Source organism: Lissotriton vulgaris, chromosome 3_1 (assembly GCF_964263255.1).
Source record: "Lissotriton vulgaris chromosome 3_1, aLisVul1.2, whole genome shotgun sequence".
NCBI classification, from domain to species: domain Eukaryota; kingdom Metazoa; phylum Chordata; class Amphibia; order Caudata; family Salamandridae; genus Lissotriton; species Lissotriton vulgaris.
The window spans coordinates 2,013,310,073-2,013,328,690 of record NC_141689.1 but is presented as its reverse complement, the minus strand read 5'-3'; the positions used below and the strand labels follow the sequence as shown (position 1 = coordinate 2,013,328,690).

Here is an 18,618-nt window from a genome sequence, read left to right as displayed (position 1 = left end):
TCAAATTCAACATTTCTTAGTATGTTCCCTTTTCTTTACCACCCTTAGTGACGTTGTGAAAGTGTGTTAGACTAAATAGCGTGTTCCTTATTTTCCCTCCCTTTATACTTCAAATTTTTAGATGATTCTTACATTGATTCGTGGTTACACTATATTTCTGATCTTAGTTATTGATAGTCTGATCTGTGTAAATTTCATTCTCATGGCATATGAAGAAAATGATGATTAGATAAAGCTTTGAAAACTTCTTGTGTTTGTGGTTATTACAAAATATAAACAGTTTATAAATATACATGGTATTTTGTTTAGTGTTATCTTCCTACCCCTGCTAGCTCCTGATCTATCGTGATCATAGGTACCTGTGACAAGGATTTGGTAAGTCAGGTACACGGAAATAAATAGTAAAGAACAAGAATTACTGATAGTAGTGTATAGGTTACCTGATTAATGAAATTTAGTGATAAATACGTTATGGGCCCAAGTGTGCACAATTTGGTAAAATAAGAGTTGGGTGACCTGCGCGCTCTATCACCGATACTGACCACACTTCACCAATTCAAGCTAGAAATCAACTAGCCTTTATTATCTATAAGGCCCCATGCTATGTAGCCTCTATTTCCATCTATATATTACACTACCCTTCATTACTTGAACACTTAACCTCACCTCAGGCATTTTTTCACTATCGAGTCTATTCTAATTGCTGTAAAGCGCTCCAGTACCCAGTTGGGGATGGTTCGCCTTACACTAAACCGTAAATAAATAAGGACAGTGAAGATTATCAGTTGGCAGAGCAACTGGATTTGAGCAATTCTGCTGGATTTTCTGCAAAATAATTGATTTGCTGTATTTGCCACATGACCCATCTACTGCATAATCTGCAGATATAACAAAAAAATGTGTTTCTAGCTCAACCAGATCAAAAGTTTCTAAAAATGTGGCGACATGTGTTGATACTGCGCTGTGGAAGACCCTTCGCAAATGTTGAGTGGTCACCTGTCTGTAGCTTACTGCAGTAATTGAGTGTTACACTGATACTAATTAGGCATTGTTTACAAGTATAAAAATGGTAAAATAATATACTCTGACTAAATGTGGTGCATTATTTGGCGTTTCTTGCTGCATTATTAGTCCTCCCCGTCGCATAATTCCAGTGCCCCTGGGTATACCTTGCAAGGATATTATGTTTTTAAAAAACTTTTTATGGGGGATTTAATTTGCCCAAGAACTTGGAGAGTGAGAAGTAGGGAGGAAGATGTGGCATAACAATCCCTGGGAAACCTTGAAACTGTGGAATCAGGCTCGAGGCCCAGCCTAACATCCTGGGTTAAATACTAAATGTCATTTGGTGTACCTGCAACGCTCTACAAATACCCTAGGGACACGTTCGCGCTGAATTCGAAATGGTAGAAACCAAAATAGCACCATTTTAGGAATTTACGTTCGCGCTACAAGCATCTGCACAAAAAGTTCTAAATGGAAGAAAGCTAAATAGCACCATGTTTTGATGGATAGTTAACACACCATTTAATGTATTTTATTGGCTTACAAATCGGAACCTTCCGCTTAAACGTGGGAGTCCTTGGATGTATAAAATAAGTCATACAGTAATCTAGAATTGCGCAATTAGGGTAACGAGCAATCGATGAAGCACAAATTATATCCACAGCTCCCCACTCTGCACATGAACTACTTGGCGGTAAGTGTTTTTCCGTTGCCTAGCATCTTCTGAGACACCTATTTTTGCCTATGAGCGGCTGTGCTGGCAAGCAGCGCTGCTTCCTCTCCTCTTTCTGTTGCAGCTGCTGGCGATGGGGGGAAATGAAAATGAAATTGACTTTTCCGAGAAAAGAATGAGGCGGTCTGACTTCACCAATGAGAGCTCAGTGCTGACTTCCGCACTCCTTCCTCGTTAACTGCCGCTCTCCTTCCTCACCCCTGGCAGTGTAGAAACTGAGAGGAGACTACAGGCTCTGGCAGGCTGAGCAGGGGTCGAATAAAGATAGAGGCCATCTTGTATTAAAGCATTAATCAGTTGTTTCAAACATGCACTCGGCGCTTCGCTTACAGGTTGTCTTTCGGTCTAAAAGAAAAAAAATGTAAGCAAACACGTTTTTTGCAGCTTTAATAAAATAGTAATCATAGAAGCAATAAGTTATATTTCATTTTGCTTTATATGTACTAAAAGAATTATATTTCACAACAAAGTGGCCATGCTTATTGTTATTTGACACAATTAGGAAAAAAAACAATGATTTACAGCATGGTCTCAGGGAACTGCTCCCTCATCATATCGCTTCAAAATGGCCTCGCTGTATGTACCAGAGCGAGCACGCTCCCTCCTCGACTGGTTGAGCCAGTCCTTCTCGTATCCATGCCCCTCCAGCAGGTCTCCCTTCCCCCCACAGCTCTCTCTGCAAACATGAAACAAACAGCAGGGAGGGGAGGCGTTTCCAGGGCCAGCTCACTCTCGCTCTCTTCTTCTTGTTTTGCTTTCGATCTAGACCCGTCTCCAGCAACAGCCTCTGCTGCCTTAACTTTTAGTTTTGATACTGCGGATAATTACCCAGGGTCCTTCTAACTTCCATTTTCAAACGCCTTGACAACAGTGAAACAATTTGGGATTTCGTTGTTTTCATCCAGCCAGAAATTAAAAAAGGTAACCTTTTTTTTTCCTTAAAAGCAGTACGGTTTTGCTTCGTCTCTCAATCAGGAAGTAGCTGTTGGCTCGTTGACAGGGAGAAAAAAAATCGTATATTTGTCAGCTCAAGTTTGGATCAAGCGAATTTGGGTTTCGTTTATGAGGTGAAGTTTGATTTCACTTTTGGATTTAAAATGATGTCACGGCATTGAATGTGAGTGTGCGTTTGAAAAGCTGTTTGTTTACCTGTCATTCTATTTCGCCAGGTTCGCCCAACAGCCCTGAGACGTGTTTATTGAGCGCATGGATGTTTATAAACCCGTCACTTGACTGTTATTTTAAAACATGTAATTGTATTTCTTGTTGTGACTATTTCGGAGGTTTAATCTGGTATATTCATGCAATACGCACTCGGTTTGTGTCAATAACTACAAACGTGCACCAAATGAAGCCTACCTTTTGGATTTGTTGTTATAGGCGCCGGGGGTTAACGTTTAAGCTAAGGTCTGTTTTTGGCTTATGTTAAACTAAAGTTGTATATGTTTTATTGCATTTCTTCTGTTCTTCACATTGTTTTTTTTAGCTGCATAATTCCATCAGCGTAGTCTAGTTACGTTTTACTTTTTTGTTGAAATCCAAAGCATTTGCTTCACTGATTTGCGTTTTTCATTAACTGATCCCTTCCAATCGAAGACTGAAACTGAAACCAATTAAAGGGGAAGGGGCCCCCTTGGTTGCTTTTAGGGTTGTACAGGTCCAAATTGTTACTTTTGGACAGGATCACACAAATATTGCACAACACATTTCTTATTAAAGATCGCGGCGTAACTGTGTAACGATGCCTTGCATCCTTTCAGTACATTCGTTCATACTTCAGTGTGTCAAGCATTCCCACCTCACCTTTTACTGGAAACTGTTGCAAATCGTGTCTTGATCTTTGATTTAACATTTCTTGGGGGGTGGGTGTCTGTGTGTGTGGGGGGGGGGGGGCATATTAACCACTTTTCTTTTAACTATCAGAAGGGGATCCAGTCGAATCTAGATCATTTTTTGGTAAAATATACAGGCGCGTAGAAAGGCCATTTAAGGTCACATTGAGGGTACCCGATTACCTTTCCGTATAGGGCATTTGCCGGCAGTTCTAGTTTGCATGGCACGGCGGGCCAGAGCTGCATGCTGGCACTTGTTGCAGTTTAAGCACGTTACACTCTGCTGAAGTGGAAGCAACTCGAACATTGGTAACTGCAAAGGGGAGCTGTCTTTCTTATTTTTAGCGCAGCTAACGACAAGCTGGTAGTTGAAGGTGTCTAAAAAAAGCCCCGGAAAATGTGGCCACGTCCCTCCTTTGCTGGGAGGCAGGCTGCTGCCTTTCCACTGTACTACCCGACTTCTGTCAGTCGGTCCTCTCGCCTTGCTGTTAGGAGCTAAGCTGCTGTCGGTGGCCTCCAGAGCAAACATGATAGGCTGACCAGGTCTTCAACAAAATAAAAACCCTGAGTAATCACTTTTAATCAGGAAACAAGTCCTAAAAAAAGAAGTGGGTGGACTAACGTGTTAATTAGAATGCAATTGGCATCATTGGCAATCATTTGATTTTTGTTTATCCCTCTGTTTCTGTAGTCCATGTTCCCAAAAGCGCCAAGAAACCGTCTGGTGTACGTTGCGCTATAGAAATATTTTAAATTCAAATTCAAATTCAAATCATGGCGCGCGACATCACGGCGCGTGACATCACAGGAAGTGGCCTCATAAGAAATTACATCAGATCTTGAAACCTCACATGTAGTTTACATTGGAGCACAGTTCGATTATACAAACAAGCTCTCCTGATTCTGGCAGAAGATTCACACTTTTGAAAGCTATGCATTAAACAGTGTTGTCTAGTGTCAGCGCAAACTTCCTCTACCCATAGTGCTTTACAAAAAATAATAGTGGTAATTAAATTATTTCAATGCCTCCTCAGGGGTAGTAAGCACTATATAAATTACATTTATTTATTGTAAATACAGGGAAAGACCAATGCATCTGACATTCTTACAGCACATGCATATCTCCTAAACAGAGCCTGACCAACATGAAAAGCTGCCTCTCAAGTATGTGTGAAGTGTACCAAGGTGTGAGCCTTTGTTTCATCTCTGCTGCTTTGCTTCGAAGTGTGAGGCTCCTGACTGCTGCCAGCCAGGAGATTCGATTAAAACCAGGCCTGATGACCCCTCAGATTGGACCTTTGTTATGGGCCCAGCAGGAGTCTGAACTAAGAAAGCCCTCACGTTGTGCGATCGAAAGCAGACAACAACGTGCAGGCGCTGCTGAATGTGTCTTGGTGTTTGCAAATTTCACCGGGACGAATTCAGCATATTTTTTTATTAGGGGCCAACTTCTTGGCTGGGTGGACGGCGTCCACCCTGTAAAAATAGTGTGCGGCCGCCCTCCACTCGCGTGTACCCCCGACTCGTGCCCTGTTTTTTTATTTTAATAATTCTATTCTATGGTTTTGGTAAATGACCATAATGAAGAGCTCCCACATTAACATACACACCACCCCCTCTGAAAGAAAACCAAAACGTTTAAAATGATTATTGCGTTTGGTGGTCTTGCAGGAAGTTGAACTGCTTTTTTTTTGCTCTTGCCACCTTGAATGACCACTCACTTTTTAATAGCTCGTCGCAAAGCACATTGGCTATGTTCACACAACTACTTTCATGCTGTGTTTCTTCTGATCTTTTCTAGCCTTTCTGGTAATCCTTTTTGTCAACCTCTTCTTGATTTACGTCCTTCTGCAACATCAATTTCCATATCTGATTAAATAACCTATTTTAATATGTCAGTCTCTAACATCTGGTAATATTACAGAATTATATAGAATCCCTGTAGCCTTCTTGTGTGGATAATAACCCACATTTTACTTGGGAAATGTGGCCCCTTTTTCCCCTCTTACAAAATGTCCAGCATATTCCGTGACATTCTACGCACAGTTTCTTTTTTTCATATAAATGATACTGATCTGAGAGTCAGTACATTTCCTCCACTCTCCATTTTACTACTCTAGACAGTTTCATCCGCCAAGAGCACTTTTGGAATTGAGAACCCTGGCACTGTTGAAGCTCAGTGTACAGTAGCTTCTAGCGTCTCTGGTCATGGTGTTATACGTTTCCCACATAGTCATTCATTTCTAGCTCCATTTTAATTCCCTGTAAAATGACAACTGTAATGTATGTATATGTATTCAATCTATTACACCTTAAAAGAGGTCCAGGTATGTTGATGGCTAGCAACTCCAAAAATGCGCTGAATTGTACCTTATTGTTATTAGGCATTCCTTCTCTATGATTGACTATTCCAAACATTTTAGCATAGGTGCTATGTTCGAGTCTAACAAATAAGGAGACAACTGCACGATGTTTTAGGAAACCCCTCACCCACCTACCTGGTAGGTGGCATGCTTCATCATCGGAGCCCAGCTGGATTACCTGCTATGTGAAGTGCCAGTTATGTGATAAAAATGTCTCTAGGCAAACCCTTTTAAAAGTTTTAATGGAAGGGCCCTAGGACATGGGTAAAAACAGTTGGGGGATCAGCTTGAGGTTTTTAAGGTACCTCCGTATCCCTTTAGAATTTCTAAAGGGATACAGAGGTACCTTAAAAACCTCAAGAATTTCTAAAGGGATACGGAGGTAACTTAAAAACCTCAAGCTGATTTCCCCCAACTGTTTTTACCCATGTCCTAGGGCCCTTCCATTAAAACTTTTAAAAGGGTTTCTCTAGAGACATTTTTATCACATAACTGGCACTTCACATAGCACTTCACTGTATTTTCACAAACAACCTGCTCCGCTGTAACTCGGGCGTTGAAGCACAGCTGGATTGCGCTAGGTAACCTAGCTGGGCCCCGATGATGAAGCATGCCACCTACCAGGTAGGTGGGTGTGGGGTTTCCTAAAACATCGCGCAGTTGTTTGCGCTCTTCAAAATCTCCCTATTTGTTAGGTTCCTGTCAGAAACACTGACTCTATGACCTGGCGAAGGACTTGTCTACTGTGTTTACAACAAATTACTTGGGGAAGAGGACAAGTTAACCTTTCCTTACTCTCTTTTTGGTTAAGAATGCTATGTTCGAGTCATCTCCTGTCCATTTAACTTAATGACATTTAAACAAATGTGACCAAATGAATCCCGGCACTCTAAAGTGTTTCAAAATGATAAGTGTTTAACCTTAATAAGTTATTGTACCCATACAACAAAAGGTCTATTCACTCACAAGTGAATACCCAGCAATATAATTCAACAGAATTGCTTTAAACAAAATTTCGTTAAGAGGTTATACATGTAAGCTAAAAGCATCACTTATAACAATCGTTAGACAGGATCGAATACACTTAAAGTACATCCCAACCTTTATAGCTGCGGTCAAAATGGATGTCCCGATCGGATGCCGGCGCATATAAACTACAGAATACAGATAGGGGCCTATCGTAGCCTGCAAGATTCACTATTTACATCTGCAAGACTACATCCTGGAATTTTGACTAATATTTAGGAAATGGAATTTAACTATTATTAAAGAGAGCTGCTCAAGGAAATGTTTTGCAGCCAGTACCAGCTTTTATATAAATGATTACGGGCATTTTTTCATTCTTTAGTACTTACTTGAACAATTGAGCGATCAGCACGACTAGTCTATCAACATACTGGTCATTCCAGGACCTGCAAGATTTTTTTGTAAAAAGCCTTGAGGAAGTCGCTGGATGTGACGAAACACGTGTCGGTTGTTTCTGTATTTGCTCACGTGGACTGATGCACGTAATTCCCAAAGAAATGTTTTGTCATCTATATGGATGTTGGGATGTAGTTTGAGTGTATTCGATCCTCTCTAACAATTGTTATAAGTGATGCTTTTAGCTTACATGTATAGCCTCTTTTGTATGAAATAAATTAACGAAATGTTGTTTAAAGCAATTCTGTCGAATTCTATCTCTGGGTATTCACCTGTGAGTGAATAGACCTTTTGTCGTATGGGTACAATAACTTATTAAGGTTAAACACTTGTCATTTTGAAACACTTTTGAGTGCCGGGATTCATTTGGTGACATTTGGGTACACTTGGACCCTTGAGGTTTTAGTGTCTTGTTGCACCCATGGTAGTGGGGTGCTAGCAATCCTGAGGGGCACCTCAATTTATTTAATTGTTTGTTACGACGTACAAATTAGAAACTCGATCCTTAAGCCCTGCAAATATTTACAATTCTGTGATGTGCGACCTGTTTATACACTACTACCATTGTTGTTGGACATTGTAAACAAGGTCAACTGTTTGTACACAGAGACAACTGCTGTCTGTGACACCCTGCAAAAATGTCGGGCCAGGATGTCCTTGTCTCAGTTCTTCTAGAGTTTGTGGACAGCAGCAGAATAGGTCTCAATATTTCCAATGACCGGTTCATGCTTTCACATGCAACACACTCCACAACAGCGTATAATCTCCCTCATTAGCAATACAGATGCTTATGAAGTATGCTGAAGCGAAGATTGACACATTGTAACGGTGAACGAGTGCCTGAAAAACAGTTAATGCGCAGCTCAAAACATGGAAGAAACCTGTTCTACAGAAAGCACTTCAGAAATCCTCTTGCTCTCCTCTCATTATGATGTTCTACACCAGGGTTCTCCAACCTTTTCCGTAATAGGAGCTACTTATGTTTAATGAAAATCACCCTAACTTCTAATATTAATATTATTGTAATAGTGACAACAGACAAAATTACACTAGTGGGCACCATATGCAAGATTACCAGCACCGATCACATACTGACGCACTGGCATTAGGAAGGGTTGTCAGCAGTAAGGGTTTGTCAATTTAGAATGCTTCTACATGAGTAATAAACATGACATCCATAGCCGCAATGCCCCTGGTATCAAAGTAATAATGTTCATAATAAATCTCCCAAGTGCCACATGATTTATCACACCAAAATCAGTTTAAAATATATTTTAGAAATTGACATTTTCTATACACATCAACGTACGAATCCTGAAAATACAAACATTCTTGTCTCAAATTCACACTCTGTGTTGGTATGCATATTAATTCAACCAAAGGAGATCCTAAAATAACCAGCTGAGCTGCATTCAGGAGAGCTACTTGCAGGTAGATTGAGAGCTACCAGTAGCTCACAAGCTACTCGTTGGAGAAGCCTGTTCTACACAGTCCACCAGTGCTGTGGGAGGGTAGCCTACAATACCTGGCTTGTTGTCATTCCCCCTTATCTATGCAGAGGAAAAACCATTAGTTCTTCAACATTCTCCTGGAATAGACACAATAAAGTTGAGCTTCAAATGAAACAGCCTTCCTGACTTGAAACTCCAGAAGTCTCACAACTCCTATGTGAACTCTGAACTCCACACTATAGCATATTATTGTTACAGGTTGGCAGGGATGATCTAAACTTTTGTGTCATATCTAAAACCGAATCTCACCCTCCTTTCACACTAGTGAGGGAGATTTTGCATTTGATGGACATCATGGATATTATATCCCAGACAAGCTCACCATCTCTGGTGTTTGCGGCAGAACCGCAGCTAGGCACCTTCAAACTGCAGGCTAAGAAGCTTAAAAAAGAGAAAAAAATAGAAAAGACCTTTTCCATCTATAGATCCAGGATCTGGAACAAAATTCCCGTATCCATCAGGACTGCCCCAACAGTCTCCTATTTAGGATTTATATCTTTGAAGAACACTACATTACATTCATATAGAGAAAAGCAGAATCCTTGATGCTAGAAGCTCTTAATTCAGTAGTTATCAAAGCATGGAAGCTTAACAAATGTCTGCTTTGATTCTGTAGAGACCCACCATCTCCTACAAATTGCACATTCTTTTTCAAACAATTAATAGTGTATTTTGAGGAAATCCTTGGTAAAAGTCTAGAGTTGCTCCTCCACCAAGCTTTGTAATACATTCAAGTACATTTTGTTCATAAGTAATGAGGGTTCTTTTACTGCCCAAACTAAAATCAGCGTTACATTTATTCATAAGCCTCCTGTTTTGTGTACCAATTATAGTATACAGGACGCAGCAAACTTATATTTGAGATACTGTTGTGTTGAATCTTAACCTCATTCAAAATCCTTTTGCCCTATGCAAATCTTCTCATTTGCCAAATACAATCGTAACTAATTTGAGATACATTGACGAAAAGCTTCCTTCACTTCTAAATTCTCCAAAAACATATTTTCCCCATTCTTTTTTTTTTTTATACATCTTTTTATTAAAAAGGCATCGGTATAGAGAAGACAACACAGAGGATCAGACAATGTATACATTACAATAAGCATGAAGGGAAAAGTTTATAGTCATTACATAAGAGAGGAACGTCACAGTGAGGATGGGTCATCTTGTTCATTACATCAATGCGGTGCACAGATCTATCCTCTGTAGGTTTTCCACGGGCCCCATATACGGGACCACTTTTTGGGGCATCCCCTTGCCAAGTACACTGTCTTCTCTCTAAACATGCACCAATCAAGGTTCCTTTCCCAGGCTTCTAGTGTGGGTGGGTGAGTTGCCCCCCATAATTGGGCAATGTTTCTTTTCGCCAGCATGAACCCTAGCGTGGCTCATTGTGTCTGGTGAGTGTTTAGGTCCGTGGGCTCCCAAATATTTAGGAGGCATAGTCTCGCCTCCGGGCGGAGACAGACATGCAACACCTCATTGATCATGTCATGTATCTTGAGCCAGAAAGAGCTGATATGTTTACATTCCCAGATAATGTGCATGAACGTTCCCATAAGGCCACAGCGCAGCTTGCATTCTCCAGTCTCTGACCACTCCATGTTTACTAACCGCGGCCCCGTAATGTATATCCTATAAAGGATCTTAAGCTGTACCAACCGCAGACGCGCTGGGATAGCCACCACTCTGGGGGAAGACACTGCCATTTGCTAGTCCTCGTCATCTATTTCGACCCCCATCTTGCACCCACTTATCCTGTAATGTTTGGAGGCGGTCTATCATGTGGTTGATTAACTTCTTGTAAATTAAGGAAATATAAAACAAGCACGTGGAGAGGCAACAAACAAAATAACGACAAAATGTGTCAATGGAAAAAAACACAACTGATGTCCTTTGTTGATGTATAAAAAGTCCAGATTTAATAAATCTTCTTGACACGATGATACAAGTGAACAGCCAATATTCTCAAAATAGGATAACCAATGAAAACAGCCAAGAAACAGCCAACGCGTTTCACCCGAAGCGGGCTTACTCAGGGCAGAAATTTCATGAATTAACAACAGTCAAAGTATTGGGACCTCCAGAGGTAAAAAAACGTAGAAACGTGAACTTATTTATATATGTGTCCTATATAAATATAGCATCAAAAACCAGACAATGAAGGAACCGGACACAAATTCAAACAGGAATTTCTTTAAGCAAAGTACTGAATAAAACTTTAGTTTTCTTTCAAACGTGGTTAGGATTGCATGATTGAGGTGTACGCTAATATGCAACACGCCCAATAAGTATTTATTTGTGAAGCGTCCCCATTCCATCCGACCAGTGTTCATCCTCGCTTCCTGGCAACCGGGTTTCGCGCCAAACCAATTGTGTTTTGTTGCATTGACACATTTTGTCGTTATTTTGTTTGTTGCCTCTCCACGTGCTTGTTTTATATTTATTTGTTTAAAGTCCTTTGGCAGTGGACTTAGGAGGTGGGCAATGTGCGTACAGCAATCGACTCAACCCATGTGTACATATAGGTAGTGCAACAGTTAATCCCTTACAGCTTTCCCTTTGCTGTGTCTTTTTGTAAATTAAGGAGACAGTTTTGTCGGGAAGGTGACCATCTAAAATTCTGTCCTCCAGGGGAGAATCTTCCGGAGGAACAGTCCCCTTAGGCAGAGAAGACTGGAGAGAGTGTTGGACCTGTGTATAGCGAAAGTGTTCTGTGTCTGCCAGCTCATATTCAGTCTGATGCGTGTTGAAGGACTTAATCCCTCCACCTCCCCAGACATCTTTAATATACGCGATCCCAATGAGGTCCCACCTGTCGAACTTCTTTGTTTTCCACAAATCACCTATTTTTTCAGAGTCCCAAATAGGAGTGGCTAATGTAAATCTTTTTCTCCATCCAAGAGAATTAGTGGCGTTGTGCCAAATTTGAACGGGGTGTTTAGTGGGACCAGTTAAAGTAAATCGTTTAGGTAGGGAATACAATGCTTTATTGTAGTTGCCACCAGGAAGAACCCTTCTATCCAAGGCGTAGCCGGGATCATCAGTGCGACCATATGTGCCATGGTTGACGGCTGCAAGATGGGATGCCCAAAAGTATTTTTTTATATCCGGGAGGCTAATGCCTGCGTCATACCAATTTAGCATTAACTTACTCAGGGCGATTCGAGGCTTACCGTCCCATTGCAGGTCCCGCTGAAGGCCTCAATCTCCTTAAAATAGCTTGGCGGAACTGGGTCAAGGGTGTTCTGTAGGGCATAGAGGAACCTTGGTAATTACATCATTTTGAAAAGGACGGTTCTGCCCAAGAGGGAGAGGGGAAGTGACTTCCAACTGGCAATATCATTTTTGAGTTTGCAGAGAGGGGGAAGGAGGTTTTGGGTATAACGGACTGAAGGATAGAGAAGACAAAACCTCTGTGGAGACCTATATTTCTTTTTGCATTGAATATATTCAAGTAGTAAGTGAGAAAAGATGCCAAAGAGAGATACTTTGAAATATTATTCAAACATGAGCAATTTTATTGAACTATTTTTTCATTTTTTAAAAGTTTTTTAGAGACATGTATACAAAAATATATTTCATTGTTACTGTGCAAATCAGCATTTTTACACACAGTTTATAGCCATCCTATCATTCAAAGTGCCCTCTAATAACAGTTGATCTTAATGATCTAAAACACAGACTCACACATCACTCACACATTTTCAAAAGAGACAAAAGGACATATCTAACAACATAAGCACATAAGAAAAAATTATACAGGACATTAGACTGGTACAAGTGGTAGCTCTAAGGTGTACTTGGAAGGGTACGTATAGGAACCTAGCTGGTATGGTTCTATTGGTTATGATGAAATTAACCAGATCGTATCCAAGGCAGTGGATGTTGGGCCGACGTACGTTTCGGTGAAGATCACCTTCCTCAGGGCCGAAGACAACATACAATACAAATGAGTAATATAAAGTATTAAAAATATGAGGGCATAATACAAGATTCTGAAAAACAGAGAATAAAAATATTCTTTAAGTGTCATGATTTCTTTTACATTTTTACATCATGGTTTTAACCTATGGCATCATATATATGCACATCTATTTTAAAATTCCTGAAATTAAATAAAAGCCAATAGCTAACTACACATCTTTTTGAGTGGAGATTAGATAGACCAAAGGTGTTGTGAGTCCACATAGTGGTAAGATGAAAAGAAAGAACAAAGGCATATACCCAGTAGATCTGATTCACCCTCAGTGTTGATGCCCAAATTGCCAAGAGCATGCAGTACTTTTAAGATGTTATTATCTGGGATTGATAGGGCAAAAAGGCTAATATGGAGAGTCAAGGCATGTGATAGATAGTTATCTGGCCAGATTCTCTAGGGCATATGCTGAAAGAATATACAAAAGATCTTTAGTATTTTGAGGGATGGAAAGTCATGTCTTTGATACTGAAGAGGTTGGTAGAAAATTACCTCAGTATACGTAGCACTCGTCCATAAATGTTCTGTTGGGTCCACCCGGGGGAATTACTTTGAGCAGGAAAGTAATAGCTGTATAGATACAGGTATCAAAATTAGTCAATGCGCTAAGGCAAAGCTAGAAGTTAGTTTTTACCATATGATAGGTTAAATACCTGATTGTGCGTGTAACGCGTTATTTTTAAGAAAGAGGCAGGAGCTGTTTGATGTTGGGCGCCATAATCTGCACAGTGAGAAAACCAATGGAAAATATATAACTAAAATCTTGTAGCGCTTTACAATTTTAGATCTTCTGGCACCAAAGTAGTCTAAATAACAAAACAGCGCCCCTTTGTATCATAACCCCAACCACACAGTTATATATTTTCCATTGGTTTTCTCACTGTGCAGATTATGGCGCCCAACATCAAACAGCTCCTGCCTCTTTCTTAAAAATAACGCGTTGCACGCACAATCAGGTATTTAACCTATCATATGGTAAAAACTAACTTCTAGCTTTGCCTTAGCGCATTGACTAATTTTGATACCTGTATCCATACAGCTATTACTTTCCTGCTCAAAGTAATTCCCCCGGGTGGACCCAACAGAACATTTATGGTCGAGTGCTACGTATACTGAGGTAATTTTCTACCAACCTCTTCAGTATCAAAGACATGACTTTCCATCCCTCAAAATACTAAAGATCTTTTGTATATTCTTTCAGCATATGCCCTAGAGAATCTGGCCAGATAACTATCTATCACATGCCTTGACTCTCCATATTATAGGTAAAGCCTTTTTGCCCTATCAATCCCAGATAATAACATCTTAAAAGCACTGCATGCTCTTGGCAATTTGGGCATCAACACTGAGGGTGAATCAGATCTACTGGGTATATGCCTTTGTTCTTTCTTTTCATCTTCCCACTATGTGGACTCACAACACCTTTGGTCTATCTAATCTCCACTCAGAAAGATGTGTAGTTAGCTATTGGCTTTTATTTAATTTCAGGAATTTTAAAATAGATGTGCATATATATGATGCCATAGGTTAAAACCATGATGTAAAAATGTAAAAGAAATCATGACACTTAAAGAATATTTTTATTCTCTGTTTTTCAGAATCTTGTATTATGCCCTCATATTTTTAATACTTTATATTACTCATTTGTATTGTATGTTGTCTTCGGCCCTGAGGAAGGTGATCTTCACCGAAACGTACGTCGGCCCAACATCCACTGCCTTGGATACGATCTGGTTTATTTCATCATAACCAATAGAACCATACCAGCTAGGGTCCTATACGTACCCTTCCAAGTACACCTTTTTTTTTTTTTTTTTTTTTTGTGTCCTCATAAGTGCAATATTTAAAGTAAGGAGTTGTCGGGGCCCCTTTCTCTCATTGAATCTTAAACTTCACTGTCCTAACATAGGGTGTGTGTAACTGGACAGTTCCCCTGGAGCGTCAATTAAGAGAGAGGAGGGTCCCCTTGTTTCCAATACTTTGTAGAAGGATTGAGTACGGGGGGTGGAGCTAGCCATTATGGCTACTCATGCAGGCCTTCTCCTGCGTTTCCATTGCTTACACATAATCATTGGACTTATGTAAACGTTTGTCGTACCAATCACAAAGACAGTTTTACATCTTGGATACCTCCATGATTTAATTTGCACCTTGCTGGTAATTTTCCCAGATTTCCCAGAACTTGAGTTTTTTTCTGGGGGCCTTTCTTTTATCAAGTCTATAAATTCTTAGTATGGAAGTTAACCAATCACTATGAGTTGGAGGAGCAGAGCTTACCCAATTTATACAAATTTCTCTCCTTGCAAGCAAAATTAATAAAAAAAGGAGATTTTCCTGGAGAGTAGAAATCTTGTCTAATGCATTTGAGCTCCTTACCCCAAAGATAATTAAGTCAGTACTTACATTTAGATGTCTTCCTAACACCCCATCCAAAGTCTTACCCACATCATTCCAGAAGCCGTCGAGAAGGGGGCACTGCCGAAACATGTGTAGATCGTCGGCTCTTTCCAGCCCACATTTGGGGCAGGCCTTCACTGTTGACCCAGCAAACTTCGATAACTTTTTAGGAGTCCAGTAGGCTCTATGAGAGGTGAAAAGATGGTTTCTCTTTAAGGCAGCTGAAGACAAAATTGTCCAGCATTTACTCATAGATACTTGCCATTGGTTGTTTAACTCCGGCGTCGGCAGATCTTTCCCCCATACTCTCTCCGGGATCCTGAAATCTTCCTCTCCTCCCAGAATCAAGGCCCAATACCAAAATGCGATTTCTTTATGAATAGTGTCTGTTTTCTGCATTTCACTTTCCAGGGAAGGGTTCCCAGTTCTAGATTCTTTTAGTGATTTCGACCAACCAGAGAGTTGATAGAACTTGAATTTAGAAAGTGAGCCCATAGTCTTGGAGGATAAGGTATTCCACTCCAAAAGGTTGTTTCCAGACATCAGTTGACCCCACGTGGTTAGTCCAGCTGCTTTTATAGGGAGAGCTAGTTTATCTTTAAGGCACTCAGGGGTGCCAGGAGAGTCCCAGATGGGGGCCAGGTCGCTGTAATAGGGAATGTTTAGAGTGCATCTTATGCTAAACCACAGTTTGGCCGCGGATTTCAACATCTTTAGTTTAATTTTTTTAAAGAACTTCGGATGTCCGAATTTATATAGAAAGTGGCTAGTTTTACGGGTCATAGTTTGGAAATACAAAGGGTAGCAATCAAAAACATTTAGGAGCTTTCTATTAGATTTAAATTGGAAAGCTCTACAATATTCATAGAGATCAGGGCTTGCAATGCCCCCCTGGATTTTTTTCCTTCTTAACTTGTTCCAGGCAATTCTGGGATTTTTTGAAGACCATATGAAGCTTGTGATCTCACTCTGGATTTTTTTTAGAGTTATTTTATTAAATTCAAGGGGGATAGCACCAAAGACGAATGTAAACTTTGGCAGGATTGACATTTTAATTAAGTTCGATTTGCCTTGAAACGACAAAGGGAGACCCCCCCCAAACTTTCAATAATCTTTTAACATCCTTGTCTATTCTTTGGAGATTTATATGGGTGACTTTGTCTAAGTCTTTGACTAGGTATATACCAAGATATCTGATTTTATCTTTGTTATGGGGGCTAATAAAGTTGTCGTTCCAAGTCATGGTTTCAGTCTTATCTTGATTGACTTGATAGCCAGAAATACTCCCGAACCTGGTCAATGCCTCCTCAGCTATAGTTAGTGTCCCCCTAAGGTTATCTGTAAAGATCATAAGATCATCTGCGTAAAGCGCGATTTTTTTTAGACCAGTCTTGAAAAGAAAAAGGAGAGATTAAGGGGTCTGATCTGAGACGTTCCGCCATCGGTTCTATAAAGAAATTAAAAAGGAGAGGCGAAAGGGGGCATCCCTGCCTGGTTCCTCTCTTTATCTGAATGTTTGGGGTCAGACTGCCATTTATTAGGATTTGGGCTCTAGGAGAAGTATATATTTTAGAGACCGCGTTTAGTATATTTCCCCCTAAGTTAAACCTTTCCAAGACTCTGTTTAGGTATACCCAGTTAACTCTATCAAACGCCTTTGCGGCGTCGATGGTAATTATTGATAGAGGGGTTTTCTCATTGGAAGCAATATCTATGGTGGCAAACAACTCCTGCGTTAAATCTTGTAGTTGTCTTCCCGGAATGAAACCCTTCTGATGGTTGTTTATTAAGAGCCCTGCTATTTTTCCCAGTCTCTTCGCCATAATCTGCGTGAAAATTTTATAGTCGCAATTAAGGATCGAGATAGGACGATATGACTCACATTTTCTTGGATTTTTGCCCTTTCAAGTACACCTTAGAGCTACCACTTGTACCAGTCTAATGTCCTGTATAATTTTTTCTTATGTGCTTATGTTGTTAGATATGTCCTTTTGTCTCTTTTGAAAATGTGTGAGTGATGTGTGAGTCTGTGTTTTAGATCATTAAGATCAACTGTTATTAGAGGGCACTTTGAATGATAGGATGACTATAAACTGTGTGTAAAAATGCTGATTTGCACAGTAACAATGAAATATATTTTTGTATACATGTCTCTAAAAAACTTTTAAAAAATGAAAAAATAGTTCAATAAAATTGCTCATGTTTGAATAATATTTCAAAGTATCTCTCTTTGGCATCTTTTCTCGCTTACTACTTGAATATATTCAACGCAAAAAGAAATATAGGTCTCCACAGAGGTTTTGTCTTCTCTATACTTGGTTTGTCTCCCTCCTCTGGGCCTAAAAGTACCTGGGAGAACTCTCTCTTTTCACTATAACGGACTGAAGGTTCAAGTGAGATAAAAATCCCAGGATATTTCAACCCAACGGTGTTGATTTGTATTGGGCAGTTTCTCGGAGGGATGCGTGGGTCTCCCCTCAAAACAAACATCAGGGACTTTCCCCAATTGCTGTAAAACCCAGAGAATCTACAGAACACTGCGAGAATGTCCAATACCACTACAAGGGATTTCTTAGGGGAGGCCAAATAAAGTAAAATGTTGTTCGCATAGAGTGAGATGCGGTCCTTCCAGGCTGGGGGACCATCACAATCCCCCCTATCATCGGATCTCAACGGATCCAGGCTGCAAGCTGTTCCAGGGCTAGGGAGAAAAGGAGAGGGGACAGCGGGCAACCTTGACGAGTTCCCTGACTAACAGAAATGTAGCTGATAATTTGTTATTTTCCACCACTTGAGCTAGAGGTACCCATTGGATGTATTTCCGGCCGAATCCCATCTTTGCCAAAACTGCCCAGAGGTAAGGCTGCTCTATGGTATCAAAGGCCATGGTTGCGTCTAAGGACACAATCACAGCTGGCTCTCGGAGGGTATGGGCTCTATCTAGTACTCCATGGACTTTGCGCAGATTCAGGGCTGTGTTTCTATGAGGCATTAAGCCAGATTGATCTGGATGCACGTTACCACTAATCAATTTAACCAAGCGATTAGCTAAGAGTTTGGCTAATATTTTAGGCACAGTGTTTAGGAGAGAGATTGGCCTGTACGAGGCAGTCTGTTTTGGGTTTTCCTTCTTTATGAATAGTGACAATGGTAGCTATAATCTGTTCCCTGGGCAATCTTCCTGCCTCCCTGGAGTGTTCAAACATAGATTTCAAATATGGGGCGAGTTTATCCGGTTGTAGCTTGTATAGTTCAATGGGGAGGCCATTAGGACCCAGAGTTTTCCCCGAGTTTTAAAGAGCAGAACGCTTGCGCTATCTCATCCATTGTCAAGGTACTGTCCATATAGTCACAGTCTTCAAGGGAGAGGTGGGGA

The 18,618-nt window shown here is 40.4% G+C and overlaps 1 protein-coding gene across 1 annotated transcript in view; it reads left to right on the top strand.

The window, feature by feature from the left end:
* Positions 1 to 2,318: 2,318 nt before the first annotated feature.
* The window catches only part of IRF2 (interferon regulatory factor 2), a 351,614-nt gene continuing 335,314 nt past the window's right edge, over positions 2,319 to 18,618 (top strand). The window contains exon 1 of the mRNA XM_086962480.1: positions 2,319 to 2,659. The gene's annotated coding sequence lies outside the window, so the exon portion shown is untranslated. The remainder of the gene's footprint in view (positions 2,660 to 18,618) is intronic.